This window comes from Triticum urartu, chromosome 3A, assembly GCF_056163025.1.
Source record: "Triticum urartu cultivar PI428250 chromosome 3A, HENAU_Tu73, whole genome shotgun sequence".
NCBI classification, from domain to species: domain Eukaryota; kingdom Viridiplantae; phylum Streptophyta; class Magnoliopsida; order Poales; family Poaceae; genus Triticum; species Triticum urartu.
Window position 1 is genome coordinate 521,057,327 of NC_141875.1, and position 18,292 is coordinate 521,075,618.

Sequence of the window (18,292 nt, forward strand, 5' to 3'; positions counted from 1 at the left end):
TTCTGGTTAGATCTCTTATTTGAGTTTTACCTGTGCATTAGATGAGTACTTATTGTATGCTTGTTTGTTTGTCTGCGATAGAATACCCGGAGTGCGCGGCCTGTTACTTTGAATCATTAGGTTTCCCGGATCATCAGCAAGGCAAGTAACACTTTGATCATACCTTTCTACAACCCAGTTTTATTGCATTAGATCAATCCTCACACATTGCATGATTAGGATCTAATTAAATTGTGGGATGGGAAGTAGATGAGGTAGTACCTATTACCTGTTTATTATCAAACCTTTGGGAGTTACTTCTACGTTTGCTTATTATGCCATGCTATGCTAGTAGACGTGGATTGGGTGAGTGATATCCATGACAGATGTGAGTTTTGTTAATTAATGGTTTATCTAAGGTGGCAACTTAAACACACATCTGAGTGGATTGAGGCACCTGGGTATTCCAGGACTTGTCTGTTTTCTTTTGGACCGCCACCCAGGCTCAAAGGGATCATGAGACTATTCATACTAGAAACTTCCGTGTGCAGCCACAAGCTATTATGGGATCTAGCATAGTTGACTAAGTCGTGCGAACTCTTACAGTGGTAGACTACCAGATGTAGGGGATGTAGGTGGTACGGTCTACCCTATCATAAGGTGCTAGTGCTTCTGAAAGACTATGTCTCGGTCATCCGTCTTCTCAAACACCATGTAGTGCAAGAAACCAAATGGAGGCGATCGAGTCTTGTGGGGAAAAGTGCGCAAACCTCTGCAGAGTGTAATAAACTAATCATGATTAGCCATGTCCCCGGTTATGGACATCTTGAGTATCTAGTACTTGGATTATCCTGTGAATCTCAACACGTTACTCTAAATTAATTTTGTTGGGTTATGTTTAATGATGATGCTTAATTGGGATTGAGAATGCTGTCAACCATTCTCTATGTTTAACAACTACCATGATAGTAATTAAATTTATTCCTTTGAAGTAGGGAAAAATTGGCTTTACGCAAAACTGTAACCATAGAGCTTTCCACCAGCCAAATTTGCATATAGTATAGCTGTTTCATTCCATTACTCTCTATGTGTTACATTGCCAGCATATTCCATGTGCTGACCCATTTCGGGCTGCAACGTTAATGTTGCAGACTTTTCAGACGACGATTAAGGAGTTTTTAGGTCGTGGTTCTATACTCAGTGATGCCATTGGAGTTGATGGACTCACTTATCTTCCAAGCCTTCCGCTGTTATCGTTATTAGATGGCCTTAAGCCATATTTATTGTAATAAGTTCTCTTTTGAGACACTCGATGTAATAAGTGTGTGATTGCTACTTTGTTATAAATCCTCCGAGTACTGTGTGGTGTCAGCATTACTGATCCAGGGATGACACCGGAGCACAGAGATCAGACCATTTGAGGTCTGGTCGCTACATGATACGAAAAGGCCCAAGCTTTGGGAAGCTATGTTTGATGAGGATGACATATTTGAGAATATATTTGCTGCAATTAATGTTTGTCCCAAGCTTGGGGATGCTACGCTTAATGAAGATTATATTTTTAGTCTACCAAATTTTGATATGCAAACTCATAATGATAATAACATGCCTCCTACTTATGATAATTATTGTGATGATACATATGCTATAAAAAGTAGTGAGGATTATATTTATAAAACTTGTCATGATTAAGATTACCCCTTCTCTGAATATTACTCTTTTAATGTGTAAACAATTTATAATATTCAAGTCCCTTATGATACTCCCACTATCCCGAAAGAGAAGAATTTTGCTTATGTGGAGGATAGTAAATTTCCTATGCTTGTAGATCATGAAAAGAATGCTTTAGGTGCTGGTTATATTGTTGAATTCATTCATGATGCTACTGAAAATTATTATGAGGGAGTAATATATGCTTGTAGGAATTGCAATAATATCAAGTTTCCTCTCTATGTGCTTAAAATTTTGAAGTTATGCTTGTTTTACCTTCCTATGCAAGTTGATTATTGTTCCCACAAGTTGTTTGCTCAGAAAATTCCTATGCATAGGAAGTGGTTTAGACTTAAATGTGCTAGTCCTATTCTTCAAGATGCTCTCTTTATGTTACAATTCTTATCTTTTATGTGAGCATCGTTGAAATCATCATGCCTAGCTAGGGGTGTTAAACGATAGCGCTTGTTGGGAGGCAACCCAATTTTGTTCTTGTTCCTTGCTTTTTGTTCCTGTTTAGTAATGAATAATTCATCTAGCCTCTGTTTATATGTGGTTTTATGCTTTTAATTAGTGTTTGTGCCAAGTAGAACCTTTGGGAAGACTTGGGGAAAGTCTTGTTGATCTTGCTGTAAAAAACAGAAACTTTAGCACTCACGAGAATTGCTGTCATTTTTATTTGGAGAGTGATATTTAGTTAATTATTTTTGCAGATGATTAATAGATAAATTCCTCGGGTCCAGCAATTTATTCGAGAATTTTATGAGTTCCAGAAGTATACGTTTGATCCAGATTACTACAGACTGTTCTGTTTTTGACAGATTCTATTTTTCATGTGTTGTTTACTTATTTTGATGAATCTATGGCTAGTAAAATAGTTTATAAACCATAGAGAAGTTGTAATACAGTAGGTTTAACACCAATATAAATAAATAATGATTTCAATACAGTACCTTGAAGTGGTCTTTTGTTTTCTTATACTAACGGAGCTTACGAGTTTTCTGTTAAGTTTTGTGTTGTGAAGTTTTCAAGTTTTGGGTAAGGATTCGATGGACTATGGAATAAGGAGTGGAAAGAGACTAAGCTTGGGGATGCCAAAGGCACCCAAAGGTAATATTCAAGGACAACCAAGAGCCTAAGCTTGGGGATGCGCCGGAAGGCATCCCCTCTTTCGTCTTCGTTCATCGGTAACTTTACTTGGAGCTATATTTTTATTCGCCACATGATATGTGTTTTGCTTGGAGCGTCAATTTATTTTGTTAGGATTTGCTTGCTGTTATTTATAACAATATTTTGCATCTTTTATTTCAATAAAAGTGGCATTGATAGCCTTTACTATGCCTATGTTACAAGTATACATGTTGCTGTTTGAAAACAGAAAGTTTACCGCTGTTGCAATAATTCCCTACAAAAGTCAGAATGTGATAAAATGTTGAAACCTTTTTCATATTAAGCTATGATAAATTTACTACAGTGGGAATTTTATTTCATAATTTTTGGAGCTAGGGAAGTATGGATGTTGCAGCATTCTTTACAGACTATCCTGTTTAGGCAGATTGCTATTATGTTTGCATATGTTTGCTTCTTTAATGATTCTATTTGATGATAGGACTATTAAATATTCAGAGACATTTAGTATTCAATTTTGAATAATAATTTTAGTGATTTGCTACAGTAGAGTATGATAAGGTTTTGGCAATGGTTTATACTAACTTATCTCACGAGTCCTTGTTGAGTTTTGTGTGGATGAAGCTTTTGAGATTTAGGGAGACCGTGATATGAGAGGAATTAAGGAGACACAAAAGCTCAAGATTGGGGATGCCCAAGGCACCCCAAGATAATATTTCAAGAAGTCTCAAGCATCTAAGCTTGGGGATGCTCCGGTTGGCATCCCACCTTTCTTCTTCAACAATTATCGGTTAGTATCGGTTGGTCCTAAGTTTTTGCTTCTTCACATGATGTTTGATATTCTTAGATGTAATTTTATTTTGCTTTGCTTGCTATTTGAATAGAATACCAAGATCTGAAATTATTAAATGTTAGAGAGTCTTCACATAGTTGCATAATTATTCGACTACTCATTGATCTTCACTTATATCTTTCGAAGTAGTATGTCGTTTGCTCTAGTGCTTCACTTATATCTTTTTAGAGAACGGTGGTAGTATTATAGAAATAGATGAACTCTCATGCTTCACTTATATTATTTTGAGAGTCTTAAATAACATGGTAATTTGCTTAAAATCCTAATATGCTAGGTATTCAAGAATAATAAAATTCTCTTATGAGTGTATTGAATACTATGAGAAGTTTGATACTTGATAATTGTTTTGAGATATGAGGATGGTAATATTAGAGTCATGCTAGTTGAGTAGTTGTGAATTTGAGAGATACTTGAGTTGAAGTTTGTGATTCCCGTAGCATGCACGTATGGTGAACCGTTATGTGATGAAGTCGGAGCATGATTTATTTATTGATTGTCTTCCTTATGAGTGGCGGTCGGGGACGAGCGATGGTCTTTTCCTACCAATCTATCCCCCTAGGAGCATGCGTGTAATACTTCGTTTTGATAACTAATAGATTTTTGCAATAAGTATGTGAGTTATTTATGACTAATGTTGAGTCCATGGATTATACGCACTCTCACCCTTCCACCATTGCTAGCCTCTCTAGTACCGCGCAACTTTCGCCGGTACCATAAACCCACCATATACCTTCCTCAAAACAGCCACCATACCTACATATTATGGCATTTCCATAGCCATTCCAAGATATATTGCCATGCAACTTTCCACCATTCCGTTTATTATGACACGCTTCATCATTGTCATATTGTTTTGCATGATCATGTAGTTGACATTGTATTTGTGGCAAAGCCACCGTTCATAATTATTTCATACATGTCACTCATGCATCATCGCACATCCCGGTACACCGCCGGAGGCATTCATATAGGGTCATACTTTGTTCTAGTATCAAGTTGTAATCATTGAGTTGTAAATAAATAGAAGTGTGATGATCATCATTCAATAGAGCATTGTCCCAAATAAAAAAATAAAAAAAGAGAAAGGCCAAAAAAAGAAGAAAGGCCAAATAAAAAAATAGAAAGGCCAAAGAAAAAAAGAAGGCCCAATAAATAAATAAAGGGCAATGCTACTATCCCTTTTCCACACTTGTGCTTCAAAGTAGCACCCTGATATAGCAAGTCTCATATATTGTGCTTCAAAGTAGCACCATGTTTTTCATATAGAGAGTCTCATATGTTGTCACTTTCATATACTAGTGAGAATTTTACATTATAGAACTTGGCTTGTATATTCCAATGATGGGCTTCCTCAAAATGCCCTAGGTCTTCGTGAGCAAGCAAGTTGGATGCACACCCATTAGTTTCTTTTGTTGAGCTTTCATATACTTATAGCTCTAGTGCATCCGTTGCATGGCAATCCCTACTCACTCACATTGATATCTATTGATGGGCATCTTCATAGCCCGTTGATACGCCTAGTCGATGTGAGACTATCTTCTCCCTTTTTGTCTTCTCCACAACCACCATTCTATCCACCTATAATGCTATGTCCATGGCTCACGCTCATGTATTGTGTGAAAATTGAAAAAGTTTGAGAACATTAAAAGTATGAAACAATTGCTTGGCTTGTCATCGGGGTTGTGCATGATTTAAATATGTTGTGTGGTGAAGATGGAGCATAGCTAGACTATATGATTTTGTAGGGATAACTTTCTTTGGCCATGTTATTTTGAGAAGACATAATTGCTTAGTTAGTATGCTTGAAGTATTATTATTTTCTATGTCAATATGAACTTTTGTCTTGAATCTTATGGATCTGAATATTCATGCCACAATTAAGAAGAATTACATTGAAATTATGCCAACTAGCATTCCACATCAAAAATTATCTTTTTATCATTTACCTACTCGAGGACGAGCAGGAATTAAGCTTGGGGATGCTTGATACGTCTCCAATGTATCTATAATTTTTGATTGCTCCATGCTATATTATCTACTGTTTTAGGCAATATTGGGCTTTATTATCCACTTTTATATTATTTTTGGGACTAACCTATTAACCGGAGGCCCAGCCCAGATTTGCTGTTTTATGCCTATTTTAGTGTTTTGAAGAAAAGGAATATCAAACGGAGTCGAAACGGAATGAAATCAACTGGAGAAGTTATTTTTGGAAGGAAACACACCCGATGGACTTGGACCCTATGTCAAGGAAGGAACGAGGTTCTCACGAGGGTGGGGGGCGCCCCCCCTAGGGCGCGCCCCCTATCTCGTGGGGCCCTCGTGGCTCCCCTGACGTACCTCCTGCACCCATATATACCTACGTGACCTAAAACTTCCAGAACGCAACATAGATCGGGAGTTCTGCCGCCAGAAGCCTCCGTAGCCACCGAAAACCAATCTAGACCCATTCCGGCACCCTGCCGAAGGGGGTAATCCCTCACCGGTGGCCATCTTCATCATCCCGGCGCTCTCCATGATGAGGAGGGAGTAGTTCTCCCTCGGGGCTGAGGGTATGTACCAGTAGCTATGTGTTTGATCTCTCTCTCTCTCTCGTGTTCTTGAGGTGATACGATCTTGATGTATCGCGAGCTTTTCTATTATATTTGGATCCTATGATGTTTCTTCCCCCCTCTTCTCTCTTGTAATGAATCGAGTTTCCCCTTTGAAGTAACCTTATCCGATTGAGTCTTTAAAGACTTGAGAACACTTGATGTATGTCTTGCCATGGATATCTATGGTGACAATGGGATACCACGTGCCACTTGATGTATGTTAAGGTGACCAACTTGCGGGTTTCGTGACATTGGGAACCTATGCATAGGGGTTGGCACACGTTTTCGTCGTGATTCTCCGATAGATCTTTGGGGCACTCTTTGAGGCCCCTTGTGTTGGTTGAATAGATGAATTGAGATTGTGTGATGCATATCGTATAATCATGCCCACGGATACTTGAGGTGACATTGGAGTATCTAGGTGACATTAGGGTTTTGGTTGATTTGTATCTTAAGGTGTTATTCTAGTATGAACTCTAGGGCTGTTTGTGACACTTATAGGAATAGCCCAACGGATTGATTGGAAAGAATAACTTTGAGGTGGTTTCGTACCCTACCATAATCTCTTCGTTCGTTCTCCGCTATTAGTGACTTTGGAGTGACTCTTTGTTGCATGTTGAGGGATAGTTTTATGATCCAATTATGTTAGTATTGTTGAGAGGACTTACACTAGCGAAAGTATGAACCCTAGGCCTTGTTTACTATCATTGCAATACCGTTTACGCTCACTTTTATCACTTGCTACCTTGCTGTTTTTATATTTTTAGATTACAAAAACTATTATCTACTATGCATATTGCACTTGTATCACCATCTCTTCGCCGAACTAGTGCACCTATACAATTTACCATTGTATTGGGTGTGTTGGGGACACAAGAGACTCTTTGTTATTTGGTTGCAGGGTTGCTTGAGAGAGACCATCTTCATCCTACGCCTCCTACGGATTGATAAACCTTAGGTAATCCACTTGAGGGAAATTTGCTACTGTCCTACAAACCTCTGCACTTGGAGGCCCAACAACGTCTACAAGAAGAAGGTTGTGTAGTAGACATCACACCACCACACTGGAGTAGGGTATTACACCACAATGGTAGCCCGAACCAGTATAAATCTTGTGTCCTTTGTGTTGCGAGTTCGTTGAGTTAGCCCTTGAAATATTAGCTAATCTAGGACGTAGATCGGTACGGGGAGATCTTCGTGTGAACCCAGTGTTCGAACCTTGAGGGTTTTGCCGGAACCCGTGATCCGACATTTGGCGCGCCAGGTAGGGGTCCACCGGAGCCTCTCTTCCATTGATCCATGCTCCACCATCTTCACGCACGTTTCCCATGGTGGGCACCCCTCCGGCTGGATCAACCGGTGCCCACGGTGGCGCTCAGGGGCTCCGAGCCCTTGCTCCCGCCTTGCGGCAGGTGCAGTGGCCACCCAAGTTCAAGTCGGAGATGCCGCCGTGCTACGATGGCACGGCGGACCCGTCGGCTTTCCTGCTGGTGTACGAGGAGGTCGTTCTGGAAGCCGGGGGCGACGGCAAGATCATGGCCAACTAGTTCCCAATGGCCCTCGTAGGCATGCCGCGCGCGTGGTTCCTCCATTTGTTGGAGTCTTCTGTCGCCACCTGGGAGGAGCTGCACAACCTCTTCATCACTCGCTTCGTGGAACCGGCGGCCCCCATCATCGCAACTATTCTCAGCGGTTTGCAAGCACCACCCTCAGATCGGCATGCCAAGCCATTCTTTCGCCAGTTCCAAGCGCTCGGGGGCTCCGCCGGGCTGGGCCGCGCCCAAGGCCGACCTCACCTTCGACTCGGCGGATCATCCCGCCTCCACCGTCGGCTCGGGTGCGCTCCCAATTCTTTGCACGCCCACCATCTGCCACGTATCCATCACCAAGACACTTGTCGACGGCGGCGCAGGCCTCAACATGCTCTCCGTCGAGGCCTTCAACCTTCTTCATGTACTACTCGAGCGGCTCCGCCCTAGCAAGCCTTTCTCAGGGGTTGGTGGAGGCTCCGCCCGCTCCTTGGGGCAGATCCGCCTCCCCGTGACCTTCGGCACGCGCGACAACTACCGCACCGAGCTCATCGACTTCAACATCACCCGCATTGGCCTCCCGTACAATGCCATCCTCGGGTACCCAACTCTGGCCCAGTTCATGGCAGCAACCCATCCTGCTTACAACCTCATGAAGATGCCGGGGAGCGAGGGTGTCCTCACCATCAAGGGGGATGCCAAGGAGGCCTTGGTGGCACTCAAGCTCTCCCTCAAGACCGCCGCGACAGCACAACCCGCCAACGCGGATACCTCCAAGGCCAAGGGAGCCGCACCAACCAAGAAGAAGCAGTTCTTCACCCAAGACAAGGCAGAAACCAAGCAAGTGCCGGTCGAGGAGGACGGGTCCTCGGGGGCAACCTTTACTATAGGCGCCAACTTGAGCCTGGTCAGGAGGAGGCGCTAGTGAAGTTCTTGCGCGCAAACAAAGGAGTGTTCGCTTGGGAGCCCGATCAGCTGGTGGGGGTCCCAAGAGGAGTGATAGAACACCACCTGAAGGTGTGCCCCAACGTACGCCCCATGAAGCAGAAGGCGAGGCGGCAGTCCACGGAGAAGCAAGCTTTCATCGTCCAAGAAACCCGCAAGTTGGAGGCTGCGGGTGTCATTCGCGAGGTTCGGTACCCCGAGTGGCTGGCAAACCCCGTCGTCGTCCCCAAGAAAGGCGGGAAGGAGCGGATGTGCGTCCACTTCACCAACCTCAACAGGGCCTGTCCCCAAGATCCGTTCCCACTTCCACGCATCGACCAGATCGTCGACTCCACCGCCGAGTGCGACTTGCTATGCTTCCTAGATGTGTTCTCAGGATATCACCAGATCAAGATGGCGGTAGAAGATGTGGTGAATACGGCCTTCCTGACCCCGTGTGGGGTGTACTGCTACACTTGCATGCCGTTCGGGCTGCGCAATGCGGGCGCAACCTTCCAGCGGCTCATGCACATCGCCTTAGGGCGGCAGCTTGGGAGAAACGCTGAAGCCTACGTCGACGACATCGCGGTGAAGTCTCGGGAGGCGATGACCTTGATCCAGGACCTGGAGGAGACCTTTGAAAGCCTTCGTCAGGTGGACTTGCGGCTCAACCCGGAGAAGTGCATGTTTGGCGTCACTTCCCGCAAGCTGCTGGGCTTCCTTGTGTCCCACCGGGGGATCGAGGCCAACCCAGACAAGGTCAAGGCAACTGAAGACATGAGTCCACTGCAAACCCTTAAGGAAATGCAGAAGTTGGCTGGTCGGTTGACTACGTTGGGGCGCTTCATCTCCAAGCTGGGAGAGCGCGCCCTACCCTTCTTCAAGCTGATGAAGAAGAAGGGCCCGTTTGAGTGGACCCCAGAGGCTGACCGAGCTTTTCAAGACCTCAAGAGATACCTGACTAGCCCTCCAGTGATGGTGGCGCCGTGAGCTCTCGATCCCCTAGTGCTCTATCTTGCCGCCACCCCGTACTCAGCCAGCGCGACTCTGGTGGCGGTTCAGGAAGAACACTAAGCCAAGGGCGCATCGCACCATGCTGCGCCCCCAGCAGAGACAACACAAGACCAGGAGGGCGCCACAAGGGCTGCAGCAGCAGAGGGTCAAGCTCAGTAGAAGGACGCCCCCAAACCCGCGACGGCCCCGACTAGCGATCAAGCGCCGGAGGCACCCCAACTCCCAGAAGGCGCAAGCCTCATCAACGCGCCTACCCTCGTCGAGCACCCAGTATACTTCGTCAGCACGGTGTTGCAGGATGCAAGAGCACGGTACCCCATGCCTCAAAAGCTCCTACTCGCGCTCCTGGTGGCCTCATGGAAGTTGTGGCACTACTTTCAAGGCCACCCCATCATGGTCGTCTCGGCTTACCCATTGGAGAGAGTGCTCAGGAGCCCCAACTCTGCTGGAAGGGTCGCTGAGTGGAACATCGAATTGCAAGCATTCCAGTTGGAGTTCAGCACCACCAGGGTCATCAAGGGAGCCGCACTTGCCGATTTCATGGCAGAATGGACGGACGCCCCGACGCTCGAAGTAGGCAAAGAACAGTCCCTCTCACCAAGAAGTGAGGCGCCCGACGGCTACGTCATGTATTTCGATGGTGCCTTTGTGCGCCAAGGCGCAGGGGCTGGAGCGGTGCTCATCTCGCCCACTCAGGACAAGCTCTACTATGCCGTGCAGCTCTGCTTCCAGCAGGGCGAGTAGGTCTCCAACAACATTGCAGAATACGAAGGCCTCATAGCCGGCCTGAAGGTTGCGGCGGCACTGGGGGTGAAGTGTCTCACTATAAGGGGCGACTCACAGCTCCTCGTCAACTTCTCCAACAAGGTATACGAGCCGAAGGACGAACACATGGAAGCATACCTCGCGGAGGTGCGCAAGATGGAGAAGGAATTCCTGGGCCTGGAGTTGCAACACGTGGCCCGTGGCACCAACAAGGAAGCTGACAACATTGCCAGAAGGGCATCCAAGCTGCAACCCCAAGAGCCTGGCGTCTTCGAGGAGCGGCTCTTCAAGCCATCGGCAACACCACCGCTTTCAAGAACGGCTCATCCTCGGGAGGAGGTCCCGCAACCGCCTGCCACAGGAGCCCCGGCCTGTGGCCCGACCTCGGGAGCGCGCCTACTCTTGGTGCTCGAGCCCCAGGAGGGATGCTGGACCAAGGAATTCAAGGAATACCCGATGCAAAGGACGTTGCCGGAGAAGGAAGAAGATGCGGAGCATGTGGCCCGACAGGCCACGGCATACTGCATCCAGGACGGTGAGCTATACAGGAAGCGACCAAATGACGTTTCACTGCGTTGCATCTTCAGGGAATAGGGGAAAGAGTTGATAGCTGACATACACGGCGGGGACTGCAGGCAACATTCATCGTCACGAACCCTCATTGGCAAGGCATTCCGCAGCGGATTCTACTGGCCTACGGCGCTCAACGACACAGCTGAGCTGGTGAAGTCATGCGAGGCCTGTCAATTCCACGCCAAGCAGATCCATCAGCCAGCTCAGGGCCTCCAGACCATTCCACTCTCATGGCCGTTCGCAGTCTGGGGGCTGGATATCCTGGGCCCGTTCCCTCGGGCGCCTGGGGGCTATCGATACATCTACGTCACCATCAACAAGTTCACCAAGTGGGCGGAGGTTGAAGCCGTCCGCACCATCCCAGCTGGCTCTGCGGTCAAGTTCATCAAGGGCCTCGTGAGCCGTTTTGGGGTCCCCAATCGCATCATCACCGATAATGGCTCGCAGTTCACTAGTAATCTCTTCAAGTCATATTGTGCTAACCTTGGAACGCAGATCTGCTATGCTTCGGTAGCGCACCCCAGGAGCAATGGCCAGGCCGAACGTGCCAACGCGGAGGTCCTGAGAGGCCTCAAGACCAGGACCTTCAAAAAGAAGCTCGAGGCCTGCGGCAGGGGCTGGCACGATGAGCTCCAGTCCGTGTTGTGGTCCATCCGCAGCACCGCCACCAAGCCGACGGGCGAGACTCTGTTCTTCCTCCTCTACGGAGCAGAAGCAGTCCTCCCTCACGAGGTCAGACATCGCTCCGCACGGGTCATAGAGTTTGATGAAACACAACAGACGCCAGGTGGGGGATGGACCTCGTGCTGGGGGAGGAACGTCGCCGCGAAGCTGCACTACGGGCAGCAAGATACCAGCAGGCGTTGCGGTGATACCACTGTCGCAGCGTCCGCTCCAGGACGCTCGAGGTGGGTGACCTCGTCCTGAGGCAGGTGATCTCCGGGGAAGGGCTGTAAGCTCTCACCCGTGTGGGAGGGCCCGTTCAAGGTCGTCCACGTCTCCAGGCCTAGCGCCGCGCGCCTGGAGACGCAGGACGGGGTACCCATCCAGAACGCCTGGAACATCCAACACCTCCGGAAGTTCTACCCATGAAGAAAGGCCCAGCGCCTATGAAGAAGGCCCGGTGCCTATGAAGAAAGGCCCAGTGCATGTAAGCAAGGCCCAGTGCCTTTGAAGATCGCCGCTCGTGACACGCTCACGTAATAACGAGTGGGGTTGTACATGCCCCGGAGTCTCAGGAGTGCCGCCCTCAGGCCTCGAGGACTCCCTCCCATGCCTAGTGTCAGCACTTAGCTCCGCGCTAGTGAGAAGACGTCGAAGACTAAACTAGGTGCCGGACGCGGCTTTTCATTTGCTTTCTGAAGTTGGCTCGCCCCTCTTTAACTGAAATTTGCTTTCTGGTGTCTCTTGCTGGTCTCGTCCTATCTCTTTCTGCCTCTGCTTCTGCCTTTCTTTCTTTGATCGGCCTATACTCTCTCTCGCTTTCCTCGCGAGGGGGCTGAACAGGTACTTTCGTAAGCTTCACCTTCGTGAGCCTCCTTCTTCTTCTTTTTGCGAGGTACCCTCGTTCGAGCCCACAAGCTGGCGCACCTCTCCTAATCCGTGCCCCACGGGTATCGCGATACGAAGTGCTGGGTCAAAGTCAGCGGCGCCTGTGACCAAGCCTCGGGTGAACGATAAACCTCTTGACAAATTTTTTGTAGTTCCTAAGCGCCTATCAGGTCAAGGAGGCCTAGACGGGCACCAGGGAGCAACCGCTTCGTGAGGAGGAGGCCACTCCGAGAAAGTCGAGCTAAGTTATCCCTACATAAAACAACGATGTCGCGACACGGCACAGGAACAACAAACATAGGATAACGATTGAGATCCTAGTTCGATACACGCCCCTCCGGGGCCCATGCTGGTTTCCTTTTGATGCAGGAAGGAAAGGAAGAACAAAATAAAAGCGGCGCCTGCCCCTACAGCGGTCCACGGGGGCAGGCCCCTGGCGCCGTCCTGGGCTCAGCTAGACCCCTCCTCGCGCTTCACGGAGGCGCGGTGACGAGACGATCCGCCACCGTCTTCAAAGCGGTCACGGCGGCGTGGCGGCTGGTCGTAGCCACCACAGCTGGAGCTGTCACCGGGGGAAGAGCCGCCATAGCTGGACGAGACGCGGTCGGCACCAAGGGTGGGTTCGCCCCCATCGCCAAGGCCAAGCACCTCCTCGTCGCCGTTCACCTCGGGGCAGCACCCGGCGCGGCGACCATCTTCCCCAAACACCCTCACATAGAGGACCGCATCACCGTCATACCTGAAATGGAGGGTGCACTGCCTGCCCAGGCCGCGCGCGCGGGCGAACGTCTGCCAACCGTGGGCCAGAGCTATATTGCCCGCGGCGGAGACCTCGACCGCGACCCAAGAAGCCCTGCTGTAGCAACTGTCCATCTGCAGCCAGAGCCCGCCTGGACCAGAGGCTGGCAGCTCATCGACGAAGAAGCGTGGGAGCTAAAGCCAGTTGCCGGCCGGGTTCTCCGACCAGACGACGAACTCCAGCGGCACCTCCGTCAAGTGGAAGCGTGGCCGGGGAGACCGCGCAACCACGACAAGTCTCCCTTCATTGACAGGGATGTCGCGACCGGAGCGGCCCCTGCCACACGTCGCGGCACCACCACGAGAGCGGGGGGGGCACGGCGGGGGTCGCGGAATGCTTGCGGGGACGACCGCGTCAATGCTTGGGCGCTGGAGAGCCGGGGCCCTCGCGAGGGGCCTTCCCCTTCTCCACGGCAGTGAACCTCCTCGACGGCGCCATTGGTAGCGGTGATGGGGCAAGGAAGGAGAAGAAGCGGGAGAGGCACGGGAAAGATGGGCGGCGGGGGATCCGCCCCCCTCCCATTTATACCAGGAGAAGGCTAACCAGCACCCCCCACGGTCACAGGTAATGATGTTTTCCTTGCATGTCGCAGGGACTGGTCAAGTCGGGCAGTTGCCGAGGTAGCGTGGGGAAGCGGAGTCGCCCACGTCCAATCAATCGCCACGCGTCGACCAAGGCCGCAGGCTATTGGAGCCGACGGCGCTTCACCCTTGACCTTTGGCTTCGTCCTTGTTTCCTCTTTGGTGCTAAGGGAGCAAGCGCAGGCGCGGAGTACCGAGGCGTCAAGCAAAGGTTTCCATATCAGTGAAACGAGACCAAGACCAGCAGGACGGCATCACCACCAGAGCCTTTAGCAGGCGAAGACTGCTTTTGTCAGGATAAGCTGTACTAGTTGTCCCCTTTCAAATTGGCCGTTGTTGGCTCCCTTCCCGCTCAATATTTGGGGAGAGGACCAGGGCCTCTATAAATAGGACTAGCCACCACCATAGGTGGGAGAGAGAGAGACCCGAACAACCACAAGTTCACCAAGCACAAGAACACCTCTCCTCAGGAGGCTGTTCTTCCCCTTGTATTGTTCATCCTCAGCCCAAGAGGCAATCCACCACCACCACACTAGAGTAGGGTATTACACCACAACGGTGGCCCGAACCAGCATAAATCTTGTGTCCTTTGTGTTGCGAGTTCGTTGAGTTAGCCCTTGAAATCTAGCTAATCTAGGACGTAGATCGGTAGGGGGGAGATCTTCGCGCACACCCCAGTGTTCGAACCTTGAGGGTTTTGCCGGAACCCATGATCCGATAGCATGCGCCAAAGAGGACCCAAGTAAATTCACTCGCGGGAGTTGTTCAAGAGGAAGTGCTAGTTGTGAAGGAATATCCTGATGTATTCCCAGAGGAATTACCAGGCATGCCACTAGACCGAGACATAGAGTTTTTGATCGAGTTGTTGCCAGGCACCGGACCAATATCTAAGAGACCGTATCGGATGCCCGCAGATCATCTGGAGGAGATTAAGAAGCAGATTAAGGAGTTATTGGAGAAAGGTTATATTCGACCAAGTTCATCAACGTGGGGAGCCCCAGTGCTCCTAGTTGAGAAGAAGGATGGATCCTTGAGAATGGTTGTTCATTATCGTGCATTGAATGAGGTGATGATTAAGAAGAAATACCCTCTACCGATGATCAATGATTTGTTTGACCAGCTACAAGGATCTAAAGTATTCTCCAAGATCGATCTTCGATCAGGATATCACCAGTTGAAGATCCAAGAACATGATATACCCAAGACAGCTTTTACCACAGGGTATGGGCTATATGAGTACACGGTCACATCTTTTGGTTTGACTAACGCCCTTGCCTACTTTATGAGTATGATGAATAAGGTGTTCATGGAGTTCTTGGATAAGTTTGTTGTGGTGTTCATTGATGATATATTGGTGTGCTCGAAGAATGAAGAACACAAGGAACATTTGCGCTTGGTTCTCGAGAAGCTCAGTGAACATCAGCTATATGCCAAGTTCAGCAAATGTGAGTTTTGGTTGAAGGAAGTTGGATTTATCGGACATGTTATATCTGGAGAAGGTATAGCAGTAGACCCTTCAAAGGTTCAGTCTGTCACCGAGTGGTTGGCACCCACTTCAGTCGGAGAGATACGCAGTTTCCTTGGACTCGCAAGATATTATCGGAGATTCATTAAAAAAATTCCAAGATTGTGAAGCCCATGACGGAGTTATTGATGAAGGACACTAAGCTCAAATGGACAGAGGATTGTGAGGCCAGTTTTCAGGAGTTGAAGAAACGTTTGCTTACAACCCCAGTGCTAATTCTCCCGAATATACGCAAGGATTTCCAAGTATATTGCGACGCTTCTCGTCAGGGACTTGGAGGCGTTCTTATGCAAGAAGGAAGAGTTGTTTCATATGCCTCACGGCAGCTTTGACCTCATGAGTTGAACTATGCCACCCATGATTTGGAGTTAGCAGCCGTAGTGCATGCGCTCAGAACCTGGAGATATTTTCTTATTGGAAACCGTTGTGATGTGTACACAGATCATAAGAGTTTGAAGTACATCTTCACATAGAAGGAGTTGAACCTCAGGCAGAGAAGATGGTTGGAGCTCATAAAGGATTATGACATGAAACTGCATCATCATCCAGGAAAGGCCAATGTTGTAGCAGACGCGTTGAGCCGCAAGAGTTATGTTAATACCCTCTTAACCGGAGGATTACTTCAGGAGTTAGCCGACGATCTCAGAGAACTTCGAATGGAGATAGTTCCGAGAGGTTTTGTTGTAGCGTTGGAAGTTCAGTCCACGTTGTTGGGAAATATTCAAGAAGCTCAAAAGACTGATAAGGAGATTGCGGAGATAAAGGAAAAGATGAGTGAAGTAAATGCCAAAGGTTTTCGTGATGATGAACACAAAACTTTATGGTTTGAGGACCGTATCTATGTGCCAAATGATTCAGAGATCAGGAAGTTAATTCTTCAGGAAGCTCATGGCTCACCATACTCGATTCACCCAGGAAACACCAAGGTGTATTTGGATTTGAAGAAACGTTTCTGGTGGACAGGTATGAAGAAGGATATTGCCGAGTACGTAGTAGTATGTGACGTATGTCAGAGAGTTAAGGCAGAGCGTCAGAAGCCACCAGGATTACTTCATACTTTGTCGATACCCGAATGGAAGTGGGATAAGCTTGGCATGGATTCCATCACCAGATTACCCAGGACACGATCATGATATGACTCCATCTGGGTAGTAGTTGATCGCTTGACCAAAGTGGCCCACTTTATCCCCGTGAAAACCACTTATACGAGCGCGAAGTTGGCTAAGGTATATCTGACCAGGATTGTATGTCTGCATGGAGTTCCGAGGACCATCGTATCAGATAGAGGAACGCGGTTTACCTCGAAGTTTTGGAATCAGTTACACCAGACTTTGGGTACCAGGCTAGAGTTCAGTACAACCTTTCATCCGCAGATAGATGGACAGACCGAGAGAGTCAATCAGATTCTGGAGGACATGTTGAGAGCTTGTGCGCTAGATTATGGATCTAGTTGGGATGATAATTTGCCTTACGCAGTGTTCTCGTACAACAACAGCTACCAAGCTAGTTTAAAGATGGCCCGTTTCAAAGCCTTGTATGGAAGGAGGTGCATGACACCATTGATGTGGGATGAAGTTGGAGACCGAAAATTGTTCAGGCCAGATTTAATCAGAGAGTCTGAAGAGAAGGTCAAGTTGATTCGTCATAGACTCAAGGTAGCTTAGTCTAGGCAGAAGAGTTATGCCGATACTAAACGCAAGTAGGTAGCCTATGAAGTCGGAGACCGAGCATATCTTCATGTGTCACCACTTCGAGGAGTTAAACGATTTGGAGTCAAAGGAAAGTTAGCACCACGATTTGTAGGACCATACCGAGTTTTGGAACGTATGGGTGAAGTTGCCTACAAGTTGGAGTTACCCAAAGGTTTGTCAGGAGTTCATGATGTGTTTCGCGTTTCTCAGTCGAAGAAGTGCCATGCAGAGATGTCCGATATTCCTCTGAGAGATACAGTGCCCCTGGAAGCAATTCAATTGGAGAGTGACCTAACCTATGAGGAGAAACACGTTAAGATTCTCGAGTTTGCCAGCCGAGTTACATGCAGCAAGGTCATCAAGTTTTGCTAAGTTCAGTGGAGCCACCATACCGAGGAAGAAGCCACCTGGGAGCGAGAAGAAGATCTTCGGAAAAACCACCCACACCTATTTGCTAGCCAACCCAAATCTCGAGGGTGAGATTCATCTTAAGGGGGGTAGGTTTGTAACATCCCAATTTTCAATTTGGATGTTAATCATTAGGTCATCATATGCATCCATAATTTTCAATTTGTTTTATTTGGAATTTTGATCCTAAAAACCTTAAGCAACTCAAGGACTAATTGAGAGAGTTGGAGGTTTTCATAAAAATCCATTTTTGAATTTTTCAAAATTGGTAAATTGGATCAAACTCGTTTTATTCAAATTATTTTTCCAATTATTTCAAATAAATAAAATAATGAGAGAAGATAATATGACTTCTTCAAAAATAGCTAGGAAATATTGGAAATTTAATTTTGAATAAAATTATATTTATTTGCTATTTTATTTGGTTGAATTTTATTAAATTAGGGAAAAAGTTGCATTTTTAAAAATTACATTTACTCCAAAAAATGTTCACGTGATCCCAAATAATAGGAGGGGATGGTCAAAATTATTTATGGAATTTTAGCATTTTTATTTTACTTTTATTTGGATTTGTCTTCATGGCATTATTTAAAAAAAAGTTTTTCGGACCAACTGGGCCAAAGCCCAGCCGACCCAGGAGCGTGTCACCCCGTCCGAGTCTGGCTCCT